Source organism: Ambystoma mexicanum, chromosome 1q (assembly GCF_040938575.1).
Source record: "Ambystoma mexicanum isolate Mex_15411 chromosome 1q, UKY_AmexF1_1, whole genome shotgun sequence".
Classification (NCBI taxonomy): domain Eukaryota; kingdom Metazoa; phylum Chordata; class Amphibia; order Caudata; family Ambystomatidae; genus Ambystoma; species Ambystoma mexicanum.
Window position 1 is genome coordinate 1,241,750,737 of NC_090922.1, and position 24,325 is coordinate 1,241,775,061.

Sequence of the window (24,325 nt, forward strand, 5' to 3'; positions counted from 1 at the left end):
TCCGTATGTAGAACATCGTGGTGGTGTCGTCGGCGAAGATCCTCACCACTTTGTCCTTGAGGGACAGGAGGAATGACTTAAGACCCAGAACACTGCTCGGAGCTCCAAGATGTTGATGTGAAGAGACCTCTCCTCCAGGAGCCAAAGGCCTCTTGCGTGGAGATCTCTGTTGTGGGCCCCCCAACACTCCAGAGAGGCGTCCGTAGTCACCGTCTCCTGAAATGCCGGGGTTTGAAAGTCCGTGCCCGTCGTGAGGTGAGCCCGGGTGCCCCACCATAGGATCGCCCGATGGAACTCCTCGTCAAGAGGGATCCTGTCCTCGAAGCAGCCCCTCGCCGGAAACCAGCGGGCGTCGAGGAACTCCTGTAGCGGACGCATCCAAAGTCTGCAAAGGGGCACAAGGTAGATACATGAGGACATCATCCCGAGAAGGGACTTGATGGACCTCACCCTGGCCACGTCCGTGGCCAACAGGCGCCGCACCTTGCCCAGGATGGTCTTGGTCCTCTCCTCTGAAGGGGAGGCCAATTGCTCCACTTTATCGAGCTTCGCCCCCAAAAACAGTGCTACTTGCGATGGAACCAGGTGGGATTTGGGGTAGTTGATGGCGAACCCCAGCTCCGTGAGCAACCGGACGGTCCTCGCCGTATGATCGACGGCGAGGTCCCTTGACCTTGCCCGGATTAGCCAGTCGTCCAGGTAGGGGTAGACGTGGATCTCCTGCAGGCGCAGCCGTGCCGCCACTGGTGCTAGGCACTTGGTGAAAACCATGGGTGCCAACTTTAATCCGAACGGTAGGGCTCTGAATTGGTAGTGGCGTCCCTGAACCACGAACCTGAGGAACGTCCTGTTCCTTTTTAAAATGGGGATTTGGAAGTAAGCATCCTCCAGGTCCAACGACGATAGGAAGTCGCCTTCCTCCAGCTGTCCCAGCACGTGCTGGAGGGTGACCATCCTGAATTTCTGCGCCATGATGTATTTGTTTAACCGACGCAGATCCAGGATGGGGCGCCAACTGCCTGTCTTCTTTCTGACGAGGAAGTACCTTGAGTACACTCCGGAGCCCCGGAGCCTCGTGGGGACGAGCTTGATGGCACCTTTCTTGAGCATCGCCCTTACTTCCAACAGCAGTTGAGGGACGTGATTCTCCTTCCTGGCCACGGGAGGAATGCGAGGGCACTTCGTTAGGAATTCCAGCAAGTGCCCGTTGGCCAGGGTGTCCAACACCCAACGATTGGTGGAGATGGACTCCCACACTCTGACGAACTTCGTCAGCCGGCCTCCCACTGGGGTACTTCGGTGGGGGTCCGACAACCCGGCCCGGTCAGTCTTGCTTGGAAGCGGCCTTGTGTCAAGGCGAAGTCCGTCCCAACGCGGAAGTAGCAAGAACTCCTACCTCCCCTTGACGGTCTTGGCGCCTGGATTAGTTAGAACACAGGTCACCGCGACCCCCACGGGGAAAGAGGGTTAGGGTCCACGGATTGGATAGGTTTCGGGGTGATAGGATGACCGGATTGAGGATTAGGGAGATGTAATGGATAGGGAAAGGGGTTTTAGGGTCAGGTTGTTCCCAAACTCCGACCTTCTGAGTCTGGACTACTGCCTCTTGGTAGTTGTCTTTGTACTTCCAAGGCCATTCAGTCATGCATTCTTACCACATGCATGCTTTACCCTCAGACTGGAACCCAGCACTTGTTCACCACATTCACAAGTTTGCCCAATCTTGGCTTTCTTCCATAGAAACACAAATATTCTATCGGGCTTCTAAATGCCTATCATGTTCCCCTCTTGTTGGGTATTTCACAAGCAGAACATATATTCAGATACAATGCTTTTGGTCACATAATGTACTTAGCTCTAGTGTTCTGAGGTTTCCTGTGCGCTTCTTCCGCCCGCCGGCTCCGCAGACTGTGCGTTGCACAACGATCGAGTCGTTGTCGATAGCAGCTCACTCCTGACAAAAAGGGAGAAAATTAGCCTTTCCCTTCAGTGCCTTATGCCTTTCACAAATGTGCTCTACTACGAGTATGGCATAAACGGCCCGCAACTGGCGAGCTTATTACTACGTTTGCACCCGCAACAGGCGAATGCATGTCACATGCAAAGTTTAGTAGGCTGGTTAGTTCGCGAGCTTCCGCGTATCTCCCCTGTAAGTTTCTCCAAAGTCACTGGTAAGCGGACTCCCTTTCCAATGCACACTTCACTCTGGGTAAGTTTAAATGGCAGGCAATGTACTTATCTTTGACATCGCGGGGCCTGAAGATGAGTCCAGTGGCGAGGGCGGCCCCGCAAGAGGTTTCACCGGAGGTCCGTAAGATGCGTCCTCTCGGCAGCAGAGTCGAGCACGGACAAGCTTTTGGGGATCGCGCATGCGCGGCAGCATCTTCGCGCATGCGCGTTGTGTCGGGCGTGGTCCTAGGCGTTTCCTGGAGTGCCGGAGCTGTAGTTTTAGGCCCGGGGCTGCTGGGAAACGTAGTGTTTCTGGTTTTCTATGTCCTGCACACCTTGTACCCCTGCACCAAGCACATCTGCAATGGGGACAAAGGTGGCAGCGACTCAGAAATGTTCCACCCACCATCCCAGTAACCACCCTACCTCCATTCCTACCATGTGGGCGTAATGCAGCCCGTGAGTTCCTGACAGTACATCCCCTCCCCGCAGAAGGGCCAGGTTTCGTGGGATGATTGTGATGAAACAAACGTACCAATCTTGGGGCATGCACATTAATGGCGGGTTCCCAGGATCTATCTTCAGGGCCAAATCCCACCCAATCAATCAAGTAATGCAATCTACCTCGCCTCACTCGTGAGTTCAGTATGGCCTTAACTTCGTACTCTGGGTACCCTTCTATGAAGACTGGTGGTGGTCTTTCCATGCGCATATGGGGCTTCGCTGGTTTTAGGAGCGATACATGAAATACAGGGTGAACCCTCATGTGATCTGGAAGGCAAAGTCGCATCGCTACTGGGTTAACTACTTGTGTAATGCGAAATGGGCCTATGAAGCGGGGCTTCAATTTTCGGGAACCTGAGAGGTGCAAATGTCGTGTTGAGAGCCAAACTTTATCGCCCACTTTATATTCGGGATTAGCACGGCGCTTTCTGTCAGCATACTTCTTGGTTGTGTTCTTGGCTGTGATCAGGTTTAGTCGGGCCTTTTTCCAGACCTGCTTTAACTGGGCCGCTTTAGTTTGTACAGAAGGCAATACATCTGGAATTCGTTCTCCGCTTGGCTGTATCAATGGGTTGTATCCGTATGTCATGAAAAAAGGAGAATATCCTGTAGAAGCATGTTGAGAATTGTTATAGGCTAGTTCTGCTAACCACAAGAGCTCAACCCAGCCCCCTTCAGTGCCTTGTGTGAAACAGCGAAGATATTGTTCTAGCGTCTGATTTAGTCGCTCAGTCTGTCCGTCGGTCTCGGGGTGGTAACTACTAGACATCTGCAACTGTATTCCTATTTTCTTACTGAAATGCCTCCAAAACCGTGATGTAAACTGCGTTCCCCGGTCCGAGACTATGTGTTGTGGTATTCCATGTAGGCGAACAATATGCTGTAGGAAAAGATTTGCAAATTCCTCCGCCGTCGGCTGGCCGCTACTGGGTATGAAGTGAGCAAGTTTAGTAAATGAATCTATCACTACTAATATCGTGGTTTGACCTTGATCCGGGGGCAATTCCACTATGAAGTCCAATGATATGGTATGCCACGGCTGTGAGGGAGTGGGCAGAGGTCTCAATAGTCCTGCTGGTTTCTTATGATCTGTCTTGTTCCGAGCACATATTTCACAATTTTCCACATGTTCTCGCACGTCTTTGCGCAAGTTGGGCCACCAATAGTGTCGCTGAAGTAGTTCTTGTGTTTTGTGCACCCCCGGATGGCCAGCCAGTGGAGAATCATGGCACCATTTGAGGGCTTGAGCCTGTAGGTTCTTAGTCGGTAAATACACTTCTTTGTCTTGGAATGGTATGCCTTCTTGTAACGAGCGTCTTAACTGTGGGTTTTCCCATTGCAGTAATTCTTTGGCTGTCATGGCATTCCCCACTTGTTCCAGTAAGGTATTGATTACGCTTCCTACGATCTTGGTTAAGGGCACAATGGGTTTTGCCGCTTCCTCAGGTCCAGGAGAAACTGATGATTCCGGATATCTGGAAAGTATGTCTGCCTTTTTGTTCTCCTGTCCGGGTCGGTATGTTACCAGGAAATCAAAGTCTGCAAAATACATTGCCCATCGTAATTGCCGTGGAGTGAGAGCTCTTGCTGATTTTAAGAACTGGAGATTACGGTGATCCGTCAACACCGTTATGGTGTGCCTTGCTCCCAGTAAGTAGTGCCTCCATTCTGCAAAAGCCGCCTTAATGGCTAGTAACTCGCGATCTGCTATGGTGTAATTTTGTTCTGCAGGGTTAAGTTTTCTTGAGTAATAAGCGACCGGGTGTAGATGCCCAGATTGGTCTCGTTGGGATAATATCGCTCCCAACGCATAACTTGAAGCATCCGTTTCCACCAGAAACGGTAACGTTGGATCCGGATGTAACAGGACGGGGGCTGTAGTGAACGCCTCCTTTAGTGACTTGAAACTGTGTTCTGCCTCCGTATCCCACACAAATTTTTTCCCTTTCTTGAGCAGACGGGTAATAGCTAAGCTTTTCTCTGCAAACCCCTGGATAAACCGTCGGTAGAAGTTTGCAAATCCTAGTACTGACTGTAGCTCCTTGACATTCTGCGGGGCTGGCCAATCCAAAATTGCTTGTACCTTATGCGTATCCATCTTAACGCCTTCGGGAGAGAGTATAAAGCCCAAGAATTCCACTGTGGTGCAATGAAACGTACATTTTTCTAATTTCGCGAACAGATGGTGCTCTCGCAAACGTTGCAGAACGGATCCGACATGTTGTACATGTTCTTCCTTATTCCTCGAGTAGATCAGTATGTCGTCGATATAAACAACGACAAAAATGTCTAGAAAACCACGTAGAACTTCATCCAAGAAGTGTTGAAAGGCGGCGGGTGCGTTACAGAGACCGAATGGCATGACCTGGTACTCATACAGTCCAAATTTCGTTCTGAAAGCGGTCTTCCATTCGTCCCCTTCGCGCACCCGCACCAGGTGGTAAGCACCTCGTAAGTCCAACTTAGTGTAAATTGTGGCTCCCCGTACTTGATCCAACAGGACCGGTATCAATGGTAGGGGGTATCGATTCTTGATAGTTATGCGGTTTATCGCACGATAGTCGATACACGTCCTGAGATCTCCAGTTTTCTTCGGAACGAAGAACAACGGTGAAGAAACAGGAGAAGTGGAATGACGAATAAACCCATTCTGGAGATTGGTGTCTATATACTCTTTGAGGTGTTGGTTCTCAGATTCCGTCAAGGCGTAAATCCGGCTGCATGGCAGGGCAGCTCCTGGTTCCAGATCTATTCTACAGTCAAACGACCTGTGCGGTGGTAAAGTTTCTGCCGCCTTTTTACTGAAAACATCATGAAAATCTTGGTATTCTTGTGGTAATCCTGCTAGCGGCTCTCCACTGTTTTCCTGTGTGGCCCCAAGTACCTGCACCATATGTCCTGGTTCTTTCGTGCACTGTGTGCGGCAGAGACTAGAAGAGAAGCACACTGTTCCACGTGCCCAGTCAATCGCCGGGTTATGTAACGCCAGCCAAGGTAGCCCCAGAATGAAACCGAACTGGGGGGCGGCGATGACATCAAATTGAATGCACTCTTTATGCCCTTGGATGTTCAAAATCATCTCCCCCGTTTGCTGAGTCACCGGTCCGGATATCAACAAAGATCCATCGACTGATCGAACCTCTTCATGTATGTTCTTAGTGGCAACTGGTAAACCCAATTTAACAGCACAATCCAAGTCCACAAAGTTACCGGTTGCTCCTGAATCCACCATTAACGTGATGGTTTGATCCCTTTGGCGTGTCTGAAGAATTCCAGTAACGGTAACATGAGCTTTGTGTACTTGTGTCACATTACCCAATAGATGCTTGGGGGTACTGTGATGATTTTGGCTCGGCAGATCCCCCCTTCTCACTGGCGAGCATTGGCGTTTCCCGACGAAATGGTGTTCTTTGGTTTAGCCCCACATTCCTTCACGAAGTGTCCTGACTTGCCACAGTACATACACAGTTTTTCTCTTCTGCGTTTTTCTTTTTCTTCTTTGGAGAGCGGTCCTCGGATCGTTCCGATTTGCATGGGTTCTACTTCCGAAGTTCTCTCTGTTGCTTTTGAACCAGGTGCAGCCCTTGGGTAATCCGCTCTTGACGAATACTGTTTGGTCTCCCATTTACGTCTGTCTTGCTTCCTTTCTCCTTGCCTGTGATCTAATCGTAGAGCCAACTCAATCATTCCCGTGCAGGTGGTTGGTTGCGGGTCCACCTGCACTATCAGATCTTTCAATTCCTCTCTAAGGCCTTGATAAAAAAGAGCCAGTCTTTTTTCGTGGGGCCAATCTGCTTCAACCACTAATCTATTGAATGTTGTTACATACCAAATGAGTTCCCTACTTCCCTGCCGTAAAGTGAGTAACTCTCGGTCCCGGATCAAGGAGGCCGCCTTCCTATCAAACATTTTCCCGAATTCCTCCTGAAATACCCCCCAATCATACAGTAAAGCATCGTCTTTTTGTACTAGAGGGGTAGCCCATGCCGCAGCATCCCCCGTGAGATAGGAAATCACAAAGGCTGTGCGGGACTGGGCCGAACGAAAGATTGTTGGTTTTGTCAAGAAATGTAACTGGCATTGGGTCATAAATATGGAGAATTTTTGTGGGTCTCCCCCGTACCTTTCTGGGGTGGCTAAGGGCATGGGCGGCTCCGTGGTCACTTGAACCTGTACTGGAGTGGGAGGAGGCCCATCTGGCAGGGGTCTACCTTGTGCCGTGATTTCCTGTACACGGTGAGCCAACGTAGCATAATCCTGCCTAGTCGCTTCTAAAGCATCTTTCAGTTCATGTAGGACGCGAGCTATGTCCTCCATGGTGCCGGAGTTCGTGCTACTTGGGCGCGTGAAAATACGTGGGTCCGTGCTTCTGTCAAGGCGAAGTCCGTCCCAACGCGGAAGTAGCAAGAACTCCTACCTCCCCTTGACGGTCTTGGCGCCTGGATTAGTTAGAACACAGGTCACCGCGACCCCCACGGGGAAAGAGGGTTAGGGTCCACGGATTGGATAGGTTTCGGGGTGATAGGATGACCGGATTGAGGATTAGGGAGATGTAATGGATAGGGAAAGGGGTTTTAGGGTCAGGTTGTTCCCAAACTCCGACCTTCTGAGTCTGGACTACTGCCTCTTGGTAGTTGTCTTTGTACTTCCAAGGCCATTCAGTCATGCATTCTTACCACATGCATGCTTTACCCTCAGACTGGAACCCAGCACTTGTTCACCACATTCACAAGTTTGCCCAATCTTGGCTTTCTTCCATAGAAACACAAATATTCTATCGGGCTTCTAAATGCCTATCATGTTCCCCTCTTGTTGGGTATTTCACAAGCAGAACATATATTCAGATACAATGCTTTTGGTCACATAATGTACTTAGCTCTAGTGTTCTGAGGTTTCCTGTGCGCTTCTTCCGCCCGCCGGCTCCGCAGACTGTGCGTTGCACAACGATCGAGTCGTTGTCGATAGCAGCTCACTCCTGACAAAAAGGGAGAAAATTAGCCTTTCCCTTCAGTGCCTTATGCCTTTCACAAATGTGCTCTACTACGAGTATGGCATAAACGGCCCGCAACTGGCGAGCTTATTACTACGTTTGCACCCGCAACAGGCGAATGCATGTCACATGCAAAGTTTAGTAGGCTGGTTAGTTCGCGAGCTTCCGCGTATCTCCCCTGTAAGTTTCTCCAAAGTCACTGGTAAGCGGACTCCCTTTCCAATGCACACTTCACTCTGGGTAAGTTTAAATGGCAGGCAATGTACTTATCTTTGACATCGCGGGGCCTGAAGATGAGTCCAGTGGCGAGGGCGGCCCCGCAAGAGGTTTCACCGGAGGTCCGTAAGATGCGTCCTCTCGGCAGCAGAGTCGAGCACGGACAAGCTTTTGGGGATCGCGCATGCGCGGCAGCATCTTCGCGCATGCGCGTTGTGTCGGGCGTGGTCCTAGGCGTTTCCTGGAGTGCCGGAGCTGTAGTTTTAGGCCCGGGGCTGCTGGGAAACGTAGTGTTTCTGGTTTTCTATGTCCTGCACACCTTGTACCCCTGCACCAAGCACATCTGCAATGGGGACAAAGGTGGCAGCGACTCAGAAATGTTCCACCCACCATCCCAGTAACCACCCTACCTCCATTCCTACCATGTGGGCGTAATGCAGCCCGTGAGTTCCTGACACCTTGCCGCCTTGGCCTCCTTGGCGACGATGGCCGGAACCCCCTTGCTTGCCGCGACCTCTGTAGGCCTCCTGGGAAGAGGAGCGGGCCGCCTGGCGGTAAGTGGAGGAGCCACTGCTGGATCCTTTGGAGGCACACTGTCTGCCTCCGGGGCTTCCGAAAGGGCCGTCACTGCTGAAGCACACCAAGGGCCCGGGCCGTCTCCGAGTCGGTCTTGATGGCCTGTAGAGACTCATCCACAGCCTTACCAAAGAGGTTGTTGCCGTCGAACGGCATGTCCAACACTCTGGTCTGGACGTCCTGGCGAAAGTCTGTCGCCTTGAGCCATCCTCATCGTCAGAGGCAAACTCCGTTGCCCAGTTGGCGAAATCCGGCATCGGCAATGTCCGTCGCCACCGTTATGGCGTGATCCGATGCCACCTCGCCCTCCTGCAGAATTTCTAGGGCCTCCGCCCTTTTGTCATCAGGCAGGAAATCTAGCAGGGGAGCTATCTTGAACCAGAGCTCCCTGTCGCAGCGGGCCACGATCGCTAAGGCATTGGCCGCCTTAATCGTCGTCGCCGCTGACGAGATGACTCGTCGTCCCATAGAGTCCAACTTCTTGCCCTGGCTGTCTGGCAGGGAAGTGGAAGTTGAAGCCGCCGCGCCCGCTGCCTTCTTCTTAGCCGCTGCCGAGACGACCGAGTCCGGCGTGGGCTGGGCCCTGAGGCACAAGGGGGCGGCATCGGGGACTCGGTGCTTCTTCTCGTACCTGTCCCTCTTGGCGGGTGTCGTGGCAGGGTTATTGAGGACAGCAAGCCCCTCGTCCCAGATGTCGTCGAGTAAAGGCACCGCGAGGTCCGTCTTCCTCTTAGCCTCTCGTCATTGGTACAGAAACCCCTCCTTTCGCTGTTCTTCAGGGCAGAGCTGGAAGAGCTCGGATGCCCTGGTTATCATGGCGTGGAAACAGCCAACCTCGTCGGCTGGGGACGCCCGCGGGGGCGGGGTGACGACGGGATGTCCGCTGTGTCATCGCCGCCGTCATCGTCCGTCCCCATCGCCGTATCCGTCGCCGTATCCTCTCCTGGCGAGGGGGATGAGGGGTCCACCGGTCTCGCAGGCACAAAGGCCGGAGCGGGGTGGACTCTCCTCCGCTTGTTCGGAGGGCTTCCCGACGGGCCTGGTTCTGGCTCCTCTGTCGGGGTGCATGGTAATCTCATCCTTATCTCGGTACATAAGGATTGGATTGCCAACAAAATGGCCGCCGAGCTATCATGGGGCTCGGGCAATGGCTGCGACAGATGGGATGGCCGCTCCACTGGGCCCTGTTCGTCGTTGCTATCTTCGATCACATCAGCAGGGACTGTCCCCTGGGATCGAACCTTCTCGAACCTCTCGTTGAGGTTTATGAACCTTTCGTTGAGGCCTATGGACCTTTCGTTGAGGCCCTTCTCGGTCTCCACCAGTTCCTCCTCAGAGGCTGATTCCGAGTCTGTAATGGCCGCGGCCCCTTCCCCTCTTTTTCAGCCGGGGGCTTCACGGGGGTCGTAGCGATGGGCCAGAAAGAGGATTCCCTCCGCGGTGGCAGGGATACTCTGGGCCCAGGGGCCGTTTCCATTGGTGTAGTCTCAGCCGGCTCCGCGAGGGTCGCAGCGACCACTTCGGTAGAGGCCTTAGCCGGGTGGATCAAAGCCCTCACCATCTTAGGTGCGTCCTGGGCCTTCGCCTTGGGGGGAGGGTCAGCGCCTCCCTCCCCCTTCGAGATCGACCGGGTCCACTCCAGCGGCCTACCCGGGTTCTCGGACTTCCTCTTCCCCGAACCAGAGCGCTGGGTCGTGTTCGAACGTGCCGGGGAAGTAACGCCCTGCTTGGCAACCAAAGAGCCCGACCTTTTCGGCGCTCCCGGAGCCCGCTGACTCGCGGTGCTTGGCCTTCTGTTGGGCCCCTGTCGCCGGGGTGCCCTCAAAGGACTTAGAAGCCCGCTCAGACGACTTCTTCGCCTTCTCACTTGCTGTGCCCTTCTCCAGCCAGGTGGCGAGGCGGGAACGACGATCTTGTTTGGTCCGTTCCGAAAGGTTCTTGCGGAACGCACAGTCCTTCTCCACATGCGTCTTGTCCCCATGGAGGCAGTAGAGACATCGCAAATGCTCGTCCTCCTTGAAAACGTTATATAATCCGCATCCAGGGCAGTTCCTGAACAGCTTGGATCCGGGCGTCAAGCTCCCCTTGTCCTGGGCCATGTCCGTTGAGGTAGGCCGCAGATCTTCCGGAATCCTCCAAGAAGTGTAAACTCAACGAAAACTTCACCCTTGAGGGGCGTAGAAGAATTCCGAAACGGGTCCCCGTTATCGGAAGTAGAAACGATGGAGCTTGAGGCTCGATTAAACTGAAAAAATTAGAAATTCTCCTGAAAAAGCGTGAAAACGCAGTAAAAAACTCGAGAGCTAAACACGAGGACTCCCAACACTTGAGCGTGCGGTAAAAATCTGAGGATGGCTGCCAGAGGCGGTGCTTAGGGAGAGGGCATTCATTGGCTGGGGGCAGTATGACCCAGAGATCAGTGATTGGTTACTACTAAGAAAGACAGATCAGAAACAAAAATGATACTGATTTTTTCTTTACCCAAGATTCCCAGCCTGACGACGGGGAATATTCATGAGCATGTGAATCCATGCTAGACCCCATGCTGGAGAACTGTCTTATTAGCTGTGGGGCATGGATGAATTCAACAGGTTCCCATGTACGGTCTTGAGGTCCATAACCCTTCCAGTCGATCAGGTAATACAATTTAGATCGCACTATCTTGGAATCCAGGATGGTCTTGACTTCATATTCTGGTTCTCCTTCTATGATATCAGGTTTGGGTGGTGCTTTAATTCGAGTATTGGGTTTCATTGGTTTCAGAAGAGAAACATGGAATACGGATGGATTCACATATTGACCGGTTGGTCCAATTTCATGGCCGAAGGGTTAATGATGGCTTTGATGGGATAAGGTCCCAGATATCTGGGATGGAAGGCTTGGGGTCTTTCAGTGGTATTTTCTGGACGCCAACCATATCTCCGACTTGGTAATGTGGGGCCTCTCTTCGATGTCGGCCTGCAAACTTTTTCTGTTGTTCTTTGGCTCGTGTCAGGTTTTCTGTTGCCTCTTTAAGGGTTTGAGTAATGATCTTATGCAACGTGGTAATTGCCAGCATTTCCAGTTTGTCAAGTGGATCGAAGGAGGACGTTCGGGGATGCCGACCGTGCATTGTGTAGAATGGGGTTTGTCCAGTGCTAGTGTGGATAGAGTTATTGTAGGCAAATTCAGTTAACCAGAGGATACTTTTCCAGGACTCCTCAATTTGTTGTAGCATACATCTTAGGTATTGCTCCAGGGTCTGGGTGGTCCGTTCCGTTTGACCATCAGTTTGGAGATGGTGACTCTTGAATAACCGAAGGTCAATTTGGGCTATTTTACAGCACCTCTTCCAGAGAGCTGAGACGAATTGCGTTCCACGATCTGAAATCAATACTGATGGGAATCCATGTAACCTGACAAGAATACAGTGGCAAGAGTCGAAGCAGTGGGAAGGCCCTTCAATGGAATAAAATGTGCCATTTTAGAGAATAAGTCTACAATGACCAGGGTTGTGTTAAACCCATCGCAGGGCGGAAGATCTGTAATAAAGTCCTTAGACAGAGTATGCGATGGTGTTGGTGGTACGGCCAACGGATGCAGTAACCTTGCTGGACTTAACTTCTGGGATTTATGTTGCGCATAGACACTGCAAGTCGCAACGAATTGGGCAATGTCTTTTCTCCAGGTCGGCCACCAATAGTTCTTTTGAATTTTGGCCCGAGTCTTACCAATCCCAGGATGTCCTTCCACTAATGATTCGTGGTAGTTTGCTATTATTTGGTTGTGCGTCTTTTTGTCTTGAATATATAGCATTCCTTAAAAATAGGGTAGGTCATCTTTGATGGAGTATTGATCCCCCTTAATCAGCCACTCCTGTTGAGCAGTTTGGTTCATTCGAGATTGGGAATCAGTTTTTAAGTCCTCCCAACAGGCGGTTGCAGAGATCTGGTTTTGAATCCGTTCTTTGGGGATAATTGCCACTGGTTCAGACGTGGCGAAAGCGTCTCTGTCCTCACCCATGCGTGATAGGACATCTGCTTTCCCATTACGTATTCCAGGCCTGTAAGAAATGACTAAATCGTATTCAGCAAAAAAGAGTGCCCAGCGAAGCTGGCACGAAGATTGGGCCTTGACACTTTTCAAGTATTGCAGATTATGATGATCTGTGATGACAGTAACCTTGTGTCTTGCCCCCAGAAGGTAATGCCTCCAGGTATTAAAGGCTCCTTTGATCGCTCGTAGTTCCTTGTCAGTAATCGCATAGTTTAATTCCGGCGCGGAAAACATGCGGGATCAAAATGCTATGGGATGTAATTGCCCCGTGTCTGGGTCCTTTCGTGATAATACTGCTCCCATGACTACACTGGAGGTGCCTTTTTCGACTATATAAGGCAGGTCGGGTTGGGGATGTAGAAGGACGGGTGCTGTGGTGAAGGCAAGTTTTAATTCCTGGAAGGCCTTTTCTGCTTTGGGGGACCAGAAGAATTTCTTATATTTTCTCAGTAGGGAGTTGGCAAATCCGAGCACACTTTGTACTACTTTTGTGTTTGTTGGGGATGGCCACTGAAGGATAGCATCCACCTTGCGTGTGTCCATGTGCACTCCTTGTGGGGTAAGAATGAAGCCCAAAAATTCAACTTCTGTGACATGGAAGAAGAATTTTTCCAATTTGGCAAACAGCCGGCTGACGAAGCTTCTCCAGAACTGCCCTTACACAGCCAACATGATCCTCCTTGGACATTGAGTAGATGAGAATGCCATCGATGTAAACGAGTGCGCAAACGTGCAACAATTCGTGAAGCACATCGTTCATGAAGAATTGAAACACCGCCGGTGCATTACATAACCCAAAGGGCATGACCTGATATTTGAAGAGTCCGTATTTGGTCCGGTATGCCGTCTTCCACTCGTCTCCCTTTTTAACTCTCACAAGGAGGTAGGCTCCTTGTAGGGCTAGTTTTGTGTAGATTTGGGCATTCTTCACCTGATCTAGCATCTCCGGGAAGAGTGGCAGAAGATATCTGTTCTTTAATGTGATTTAGTTCAGTGCTCTATAATCTATACAAGTTCTTAGGTCACCCTTCTTCTTAGGTACGAAAAAGAGAGCCGAGGAGGCAGGGGACTTAGATGGGTGGATGAATCCATTAGCTAGGTACTAATCCAGGTAAGACTTCAGATACTGGTTTTCTTGCTCAGTTAGAGCGTAAATTCGACTGCAGGTAATTTGTGCTCCTGACACCAGATTCATCTGGCAGTCGTAACGTCTATGTGGAGGCAGGGTGTTTGCTTGTTCCTTCTGGAACACATCCAGGTAGTCCTGATACTCAGGGGGTAAGGAACCAGAGAGCCCAAGGATAGACTTCGTCTTGAGTTCTAGGCTCTTTCCACCCTTGTGGTAGCAGCTATTGCATTCTTGAGGAAAGGTCAGCACTCGTGTTTGCCAGTCGATCCTGGGGTTATGGGCTACCACCCAAGTCATTCCTAAGATCATCTGGAACTGGGGAACTCTGATAAGATCAAAAGAGATGTCTTCCCGATGACCATCCTGACACATCAGCATAACTTTAGCGGTATATTGCGTCACTGGGCCGGAGGACAATTGAGAACCATCCACGGATGTGACGTTTTCCGATTGTAGTTTTTGCTGGAGGGGAAGGCCTATTTGTGCAGCTAAATCTTGATCAATATAGTTTGCAACCACTCCACTATCAATATACGCCTCTAAAGGCATCTACCTTTGACGGTTGTTGGTGGTTGACCAAGAGTACCGGGATGACCAGATGTGAGGTCTGTACAGATTCCTTCTTTTCGCTCGACAAGTGGACCCCTATGCTTGTCGGGGGTTGGAGTTTTCCTGGTTTAGTTCTTTCTCTTCATTGCTGTTGTCTGTTTCACCTACCATTTTCTTGGGGGGTTTTATCAGGCATTCCCGGAGGAAATGTCCTGCTCTTCCGCAGTATAGACAGAGTTGCTGTGGTCTGCTTTTTTCTCTCTCTGCCTTGAAGATAGGAGCCCGTAATCCCCCCATCTGCATGGGCTCGGTTGGTTTATGGGCTTTGACTTGAGTGTCCAGGGGTCGCATAAAGACTGACCTCCCTTCAGTTCTTGTGCGACCCAGTTTTCGGTCCTGCAACCTATGTTCCAGCAGTACCGTCAGATTGCTGTACTCCACACAGCATTCAGAAGGATTGACCACTCGGGCTAGAACATCCTTTAGTTCACCACGCAGTCCCCGATAAAATAACATGGTCCTCTTTTCTTGTGGGCAAATGGTCTGAGCCACAAGCTGATTGAAGTTGGCAATATAAGTCAGCAGATCGTGATTTCCCTGTCTGAGGGACAATAGTTTGTTATCCAGGGCTTGTCCTTAGTTGTGTCTAGCAAACAGTTTTTCCAATTCCTGTTGGAATTCTCCAAAGTTTCGAAGTAGAGGGTCATCCTGGTTCACTAACGGTATCGACCAGTATGCTGCCTCCCAAGTATGAAAGTACAAAGGCAACTCTTGCGCTATCATTAGGAAAGTCCCCAGGGTGACATAAAAGTGAAGGCGACATTGGTTCATGAATATGGCATATTTGTTAGGATCACCAGTAAAACGTTCGGGCGGAGCCAATGGCACTGTCCCGTGGAGCACCACTTGGACTGGTTGCATTGCCAAATCATCAGTTAATTCTCAGTTACAATAAGGCTCATTCTAAAGTCACTGGTTTCTTGTCTGGAGGCATGTACTTCGGCCCGCAATTCCCCCAGCAATTGGGCCAACTGGTCAGTTTCCGAGGTGTCCATAACGTCCAGGCAGAGGTTCAGAGAGGCTTTGCGTTCTGTAACGCTCACCTGGCCTCTGCGGGGGCGTTGGGGCATGGTTGTCGCCCTCCCTGGATTTGGCTCCCCTGAGTCAGGCTTCCTCCCCTGCTCCTGTAGCGTAGACTGCACTGTTTGCAGATACTGCCTCTGAGAGGATACAAGAGGCAGTGAGAATGCTGGAGTTGGACTATGATTTCCCTCGAATCCTTCTTCCCAGAATGAGATGAACATGTGTTTTCCCATATGATCTCACCTGTTGATTTATGAGGATGAACTCCCCATCCTGCGTCTCATCTGCAGGGGCGCTTTTAATGGACCTAGTTGCTTCACTGGTACGTGTGCGTGGCAGCCCAGGCCGGCTGTGGCTGATCTACCTTGAAGGTAAGTGTTTCTTAACAATGATTGTCTGTATCTTTTGCAATGTCTTTCTTCCGTGGTTATAGTTTGTAACCCTTGTAATGTCTTTCTTCTCCTTTGTAGGATGATGAAGGTCCCAGCGGAGTCACAGTGTTGGGAGTGAGCCCAAATGGATGCCAGAGAGTTTGCGAGATCCCCCGTAGAAGGTAAATTGGGTTCTCAGGTCAACCGCTCACAACCTTAGCATTAAGTCTTTATGTGTTTCTAACCTTGTTTGTTCTTTTCTCCTGCAGGAATGGCCTGGCGGCGTCTGACGAGATGCAGTTATCCGAAGACCTACCGGAGAATGCTGGATGGATGGAACCGTGAGGCTGCTGGTAGAGGTGGGCTCCCGCATAGCTAGACGTCCGGAACAGGTGAGGATGCGGCTTGCGAGTGATGACTCCCGAAATTAGGTAAGATGAGTTGCAGGAGATGATGTTGCTGAAATCAGGTAAGCAGCGCTTCAGCGATGGTATTGCTGAAATCAGGCAAGAGCGCTTCAGGCGGCAGCGAGCGTTATGCTGCATAAGCAGACAAACACAAAGCGCTTGCATGCGGGCGGGGCAGGCTTAAATAGCCTGGTCCTGCTACGCCCCCTTGGCAGCGCCTTGTGGCCCACCTTGCCAATCCTGGAGGATGCTGCACGTGCAGCCCAATTCTTCCTCATGGCCACGCCCGACCTGGATGCACATGGGGAATCTGCAAGAAGGGAAATAACACGTGCATCAGAAATAAAGTGTGCAGAGCACACTTTCTCATGAGCATGGCACCAAAGGCGCCAGGACTGGGTCCACTTGGACCCTTTAGATGATGGTCTTAGTGGTCCTTGCCCAGTGGCCATGACAGTAGGATGATGGGTTTATTGCAATCCAAATGGACAGTGCAGTTACATGACCTGGAGTGTGGATGTACATGTCAAATCAGCCGGGTCTCTGAAGGGAGTGAAGAAGATCTGGACTCTGAAGAAGCACTTCTTCAAGAGTAGATGCCGAAATGTGGAGACCAGTGAAGATGTGGTCGATGTCTCGACCAGAGGGTGGGGGAATGTAGAGGAGCAGCCACATGCCTCTGCAGGAAGTCACGCCCCCCTACCACCTGTATGCTGGAAGCCTGAAATTGTGCCATGTTTGACACCAGCAGTTGTGACCATTCCACTGCGAATTTTCGAGAAACGATACCCTCTGAGAAAACCCTATCCGATGTACTCCCGAAGAGAGGACAATCTCATGGAGGAAATCCCTGAAGGAATATGCAAGAAAAGGAGAGGTTGACGTCACAAGAAGCGAGCGTGATGTACGGAGAAGACTGGCTGAAGAAGATGCATGATTCTTATAGAAACTGATGACAAAGTAAAGAATCAAGCACATTTTCATATGAGAAGAAAAGAGTGCACATGTGAAGAGCACTGCACAAAATGCAAGCGGTTCTATAAATGTACAGATGCAGCAACACAAGTGGACTAAGCGATTGTGATGCTGAAAATGCATAGGAGGGCCAAGGCCTCCGTATCCATGTCCTTTACTGCCTTTCATCTTGTATTCCGACGGGTTTTCCACACAGGAGTTAATGGGGGACTCCTGGCGGTGAAGCTATCTCCTTTGGTTTTGGTTTACAGACCCTTGGGATACCCTTATAGCACCCATGGGTGGGGGTACAACCCTGTGCCCCTAGTGTAAGTTGTTGGGCACCTGCGTGTGGCACACAGAGCAGGGTACGGACTGGTGGGAGCTCTGTGCTGAATTGACTGGTGCCCTGAGTGTCCTCTGTTTTGGGATGTCCAGGCCCTGTCATTGGAATCAGTAGAATCCTGATGCAAACAAGATGGCCCCCGTGGCCTCTTGCCTTCCATCACCTGTTACCTTGATCTTCCCAAAGTCCCGGGAAGCCCTGACTCGGTCCCTTCCCCCTGACTGGCTGTTGGGTGGATGTTCCATATATGGTAGTGTGGGAAAGTGCTGACCTGACTGGCTGGAGCCTTCCCAACAACCGTATGTTATGGGTACGCCTGTGGGTGGGACATTGGTGAATGGAGTGTGTGACGAATATGCATTCTGTGTTGTGGATGTCTAGTATCTGGTGTTTGACACAATGACTGAGACAGCCCTGCCCGAAACTGGTATGAATGAAGTGTGGAGTGTTGAATGGCTGGGTACTTGTCCCAATACACATAACTTGTTGTGAGTGTCTGGAGAAAAGTGAATGGCCTGAATGCCCTATGCACCTGATTGGCTGCCTGTCTGCATCAATGCTCTTCTGACCGATTGGTTGCCGAGTGTGACCCAGCAGAATGAATGGGAGACCAACTAGTATATCTGGGGTCCTCTCACTGCTAGAATTCATGTTCAGAAGCTGAAGAGTAACTGGAGTGAACCTGAAGCTTGACCTTGAAGCCCTGCTGGAAGAGAAGAATTGCTGTTGCTCTCCTTCACAATCTGAAAGCTGCTGTGTCTCCAAGGACTGACCCAGAGAGGACCTGGTAAGGTTCCCTCTTCCCGAGCTAAGAGGGACCATCATGCAACAGCTGATATTTGCCAAAGCTCCCTAGTAGACAGACCTACAACAGGCTGTCGACCCGAGATGGGGACTGCTGCGGAATCCCAAGGAGAAGCGCCCGGACTGTTGTCCGCCACTGTGGACGACCGCCGTCGCCGACTGGAGCCGGCGTGCTCCTGTTTGCCTAAGAACTTTCAGATCCAAGGACGCTCTCGTCCGCATCGGTGCCGCTTTATCCCGCTGGAGAAGGCCTGACCGTTGACGCGCCGAGGAGCATCCACCGGTGGGTTTCCTGCCACCCAAAGACCACAGAGACGCCGACGACTCGACGCCCTTGCTGGGCCACAGTTCTTCAAACTCTTTGCGGTCCAGAACTATCGACACCGAGGTGACCCGCACGCCTGTTCCTTGCAGGACGTTTACACTTCCCCGTCAACGAGCAGCGCTAGGAACGAAGCTGCCACTTCACCGTCATAGATCACCCTGTTCTCCGTCGGACGTTCGACGACCCGTGACTCCTGCCTTAAAGGGAGGGCACTCAAGAAGGGCCGTCGATTCCCCGACGAGGAACGCTACAACGCCAGGTACTCTGGGGTTGCAGAACTATTGAGACGTCACTTGTGAACAATATATGGACTGGGCTTCTGATATAGCTTTATTCTACAGGTTGCCCAGGTGGGGGGGATCTCCACACAGAAATGTGTCTAGGTATCGGGGCCAGTATTCTGCCAATTGTTCTAACTAACTACTTTCCTCTTATATCTATTGTTGGTTTCCTTTACGAACTGATTTGTGTGACATTTAACCGTAGAGTTGATGCACTTTAATGAGATCTAATAGTAATTGTGGTACCACGTAGAGCTGTGTATATTTTGCCATTATAGATAACCAAGTACAAAGTGAGTCATCGTGATATTGTACATAACCTTGAATATTAATTATATAAAGACTGTGTTTTAACCAATACAGTGTGTGGCTATTCCTTTGTGGGTGCTTGGGGACTACACTGTACTTAAGAACCAGCCTGCATCACCTCCTGCGAAGCTAGGCCTTGATTGCTCGACCACGTACCAATAATAGAGAATCTTGGCTGGGGTCCTCCGTGCCTCTCCTCTACCATATAGATAGCAGAAGTACAAACACCTCCCTCCGATCCTTTACAGTGATCATAGAAGCTGGCTATACGTAGTGAATAGACTGCAGGCAGAGCCACCATTATATAGAAGCTGGACATCAGTGTCACAAATTTAGTAAGCCCAGACCCATGGAGAGAAAAGTCAAGAGTTTTGTCGCAGTAAGAATTAGCTGAGATCGCAGACTTTGATGGTGAATCTGTCTGGCCTGTTATCAAAGTTGAAGCAAGCCAAGGCCGGTTATCTATTCTCAAGGCAGTGAACGTGAAAAGCTGAATCATCCTTGTTAAGGTGCGAAGAAAGAACACCAAGCAAGCCAAGTTTTATTTAATTGCTGCAAAATGGTCCAAATTGTGGTCTCCTGTCACGTGAGCCAAGGATGGAAATAGAGCGAGCGTGGAGTCCTAGAATAACGATAGTGCATGCTCACACTACCTTATATTCCCAGAGACAAGAATACACTGCAAGGCCAAGTTCAAAAAGAATCTTCATGGCAGAACGCATGGGTCATGAGAGACGTTGGGCTAATTGGGTGGGGATGTTCGGTCAAGTCCATCTCCTGGCACCTGGGGTATGAGCTTATGTGCTGCTAGTGAGCCGAATGTTCCAGACTGGCATGTGCATGCCAACCAATTGTAGAGGGCCATATAACGATGGGCCTTATAGTTTGAGAGCCAATGATATACTGTGTACCTAATAGTGATGAAGATGACTTGCACTAGAGATGGGCAAAAGTTGTTCACCTGACAGAAGATATCCAATCACAACCCAATCCCTTATAGAAAGTATACTTGGATGTTCCCCTTGAGTTTATCATAATCCCTTGTAGGTTTTTATTTGCCACGTAGTATGACATCACATATGACAAATTTTCACTATATAACTGATTTCTTGGAAGATGCATTGAGAGCTTGTGCGACGTCCGTTGATGTCCATTGTAACACCCTGTTTTAGACAATTCATAATAAAATAGCAAACTTTTGCCATCTCCCTGAGTTGGTTTGATTATTTGGTGTAAGAGTTAATCTGCTTCCCATCCACTGAATGCAGGCTACCCAAAGGTCCTTAAGTTCAAAAGCCTGAATCCAGCTGGGAACAGACGGAGTACTGTTTATACATAACGCAACCAGCAAATTCCAAGTAAGGGTGTGTGGTACCAGAGGAGCTGGATTGGATGGGGGTGACAAACAGACTGCAGAATTCAACATTTCAATGTATGCCATGCCCTCTTCTCACACTCCCTCTCTCCTCTTGCAGAAATAAGCCCCCAAGAGGCTGCAAAGATGGCAGAAGTTATGTTATTCGACACACAGTGTTGCAAGTGGTCACAAGAACACCCACCTCGTAAAGAGTTTTTATTTTTTGATATTCTCTCTCTCTCTCTCGCTCTCTCTCTCTCTCTCTCTCTCTCTCTCTCTCTCTCTCTCTCTCTCTCTCGATATGTTTTCAAGAACTCGGAGTAAGGTATGTGCTTTAGACACCCCCGACACCCCCGTTGAAAAGCAGACTTTTGCCCCATCATCTGCCATATCCACATCCACTACAAAGACCGCCAAGAAAGCCTTTGAAAAACAAATTAAAAAAACAAATACATATATAAAGTCACATTTAAACAAAGGTCGCGGTTTGCATATAAACCAAACGCCATCGCCAATTCTACCTGGATTTTGTTACTTTCCGACGCTTGAGTCTTGTCAGGCATCCGGGGAGTTGGAGGCGCGTTATGAGGTCTTTTTTTTCCCCTGCGGTGCCGGCGGCGCTTGTGGCGCGGTGTGTGCAGGCAGAGCGGGGGGTGATTTGTGCGCCCCGTGGGAGACCCAGTATCAGACCGGGCGTGCGACGTCCGTTGATGTCCATTGTAACACCCTGTTTTAGACAATTCATAATAAAATAGCAAACTTTTGCCATCTCCCTGAGTTGGTTTGATTATTTGGTGTAAGAGTTAATCTGCTTCCCATCCACTGAATGCAGGCTACCCAAAGGTCCTTAAGTTCAAAAGCCTGAATCCAGCTGGGAACAGACGGAGTACTGTTTATACATAACGCAACCAGCAAATTCCAAGTAAGGGTGTGTGGTACCAGAGGAGCTGGATTGGATGGGGGTGACAAACAGACTGCAGAATTCAACATTTCAATGTATGCCATGCCCTCTTCTCACACTCCCTCTCTCCTCTTGCAGAAATAAGCCCCCAAGAGGCTGCAAAGATGGCAGAAGTTATGTTATTTGACACACAGTGTTGCAAGTGGTCACAAGAACACCCACCTCGTAAAGAGTTTTTATTTTTTGATATTCTCTCTCTCCCTCTCTCTCTCTCGCTCTCTCTCTCTCTGTCTCTCTCTCTCTCTCTCTCTCTCTCTCTCTCTCTCTCTCTCGATATGTTTTCAAGAACTCGGAGTAAGGTATGTGCTTTAGACACCCGACACCCCCGTTGAAAAGCAGACTTTTGCCCCATCATCTGCCATATCCACATCCACTACAAAGACCGCCAAGAAAGCCTTTGAAAAACAAATTAAAAAAACAAATACATATATAAAGTCACATTTAAACAAAGGTCGCGGTTTGCATATAAACCAAACGCCATCGCCAATTCTACCTGGATTTTGTTACTTTCCGACGCTTGAGTCTTGTCAGGCATCCGGGGAGTTGGAGGCGCGTTATGAGGTCTTTTTTTTCCCCTGCGGTGCCGGCGGCGCTTGTGGCGCGGTGTGTGCAGGCAGAGCGGGGGGTGATTTGTGCGCCCAGTGTGAGACCCAGTGTGAGACCAGGCGTGCTGGGGCTGCTGCGGGTGGAGGCACGGCGATGCCCGCGTTTTCATTGAAGGGACCGGCATCCGTGGCGTGCTGCAAACTCGTGTGCTGCGAGCGGGAGGGGGTGCCCTGCAGGGAGGGAGTAGCTGCTGGGCCCCCGTGCTCTGAAGTGGGCAGCGAGCGGGAGGGGGCGAGCAGCGGAGAGGGAGCGGCCGGCGAGCTCCCTTGCTCCGAGCCGGTGAGCAGCCGGCTTTCTGGTGTGGGAGGAGCCGGCAACTGAGACGAGTTAGCTCAGCCTCCTGCAGGCATAGTAAGCGAGCCTCGCCCGCTATTGAATGAAATTCAAACCGGCGAGTGTGGATTGGGAAGTCTTTGCAGTGAGGAAAACACTGCCTCACTGCCTGCATATGTTGGAAACCAAAAAAATGTGCACACATCAGAAATTACAGTTTGTATCTCCACAAAAACCTGAAAATAGACTCACAGAAGAAGCCCAAAGCAATCATAAAAATAAAGTTGAATGTATTCAAACACAAAAAGACACTATGAACAGTAAAACACTAAAAAACATCAGTACAAAAAATAAAAACACTTATACAGAAAGTGTGCTATCCAAAGGACTGGAATTAGCTGGAATTCAAAACCAGATCAAACATGCGAAAAAAAGGTGCCATTCTAGTTCCGAGATAGGAACATTAAGATGACACTTTAATGGAAAACCAGCTTCAATTGATGCGACTAAAATCGTAAATAAGGGCAAAATACAAATAGGAAACCAAAACCAAGAATGCACAACAGAAAAAATAGTATCAGATGACAGAAGTGCTATCTCAAAAGGAAATGTCACCCTAGAAATAACAGATGAGGATCTACTTTCAAATACAGCGGAGCTAATAGAATTGCAAAAAGTCAATTTCATTCCAGAAAAAGTCAGTACTAAGATCCTCAATACAGAAAAAAATCCAAATGAAACAATTCAAACAGAAGACATACCAAAGCAAAGTGCGGAAGAGCTGCGGATTGAATCACGGGCTCCGAAACGCCTGCGAAAACATTCTCCTGTTCAAAGCACTTTTGCAAATACACAGAGTGAATTTCCATAGCCCGTGATAGAAGTAGCCATGACAACTGGCATTACAAACAAAACCAGCTTTGAATCTGGAAATCTAAGGCTACAGTTATTCGAAGAGGGAGAGATAAACAGAAAACGTGCCCAAGAAATAAAAGCTTTACAAGAACAAATTAAAAAATGTTCTACCTGACACGAATAACCACCGGAAGGAGACTATACCATTGGATGACTCCTCTTCATCATCATCGGAGTATAGCTCAAACGAGAGCACCAGAAACAAAGGAACTAATTCACAAAGGCTCAAAAACTTTACAATCAATAGGGCTTCGAAAGAAACTTGGTGGTTGAAAGAATCACAGGAAGCCATTATTTCCTCAGTAGCAATAACCATAGCCCCGTTTCTAAAACTTTATGAAAGTTTAAATGAAAACCAACAAGATCAGTCAACAATGATTGCCCTAATGAACAGCAAACTGATCTATATAGAATATGCCATGGAGGCAATCAAAGAAAAGCGAAACCGAAAGAAAGAAATGGATGGAATTATTCTAAAAACACTGATAGATTTACTGCAAGATGCCAAATCTGATAAACATTTCCTAGAAGGAATCCGAGAAATCATCATGACTAACACCTCAAATAAAAAGTGGTGAAACAAGACCTGATATTATGCAGCCCACGATATGTGAAGACCAAAGAACCACCCTATGTGACTCCTCTGTGAGTGAATCTGATACTACACAGCATATTGCACACAAAGATCAAAGAATTGCTTCCACAGTTACATCATGTACGGAAACGATTCAAAAGCAATACAGACTGAAAACAAATTCCATGCGAGATCGCCGTCAACTTGATGAAAAATCCAGACAAAGCAGTCACAAGTGCCTACTCAATATTTGGCCTAAATGCAACCAAAAAGACAGAGGAAATAAAATCAACAAACATACAAAAGAAAAGCGCAAAAAGCATATGTAAAACAAAAAATGCAAACATGAAAGAAAAGAAAAAGAACTGTGGGTCGAGAAGTTTCCTAAGGAATTTAAAAGTTACAGCAGAAGCTGAGATGCCAAGTACTTCCGCTGTGCTTCAACCTAAAATTAAATCTGTAAAGACCCCTCCCAAATTGGTCTCAGATAAGATCTCGACCGTATCTGTGTCTTCTGAAGATTCGAGCATACTTGATGGCAGCCTACAAGAACTTATAGACTGCTCGGTCTATGACGATGAAAATTCGCAA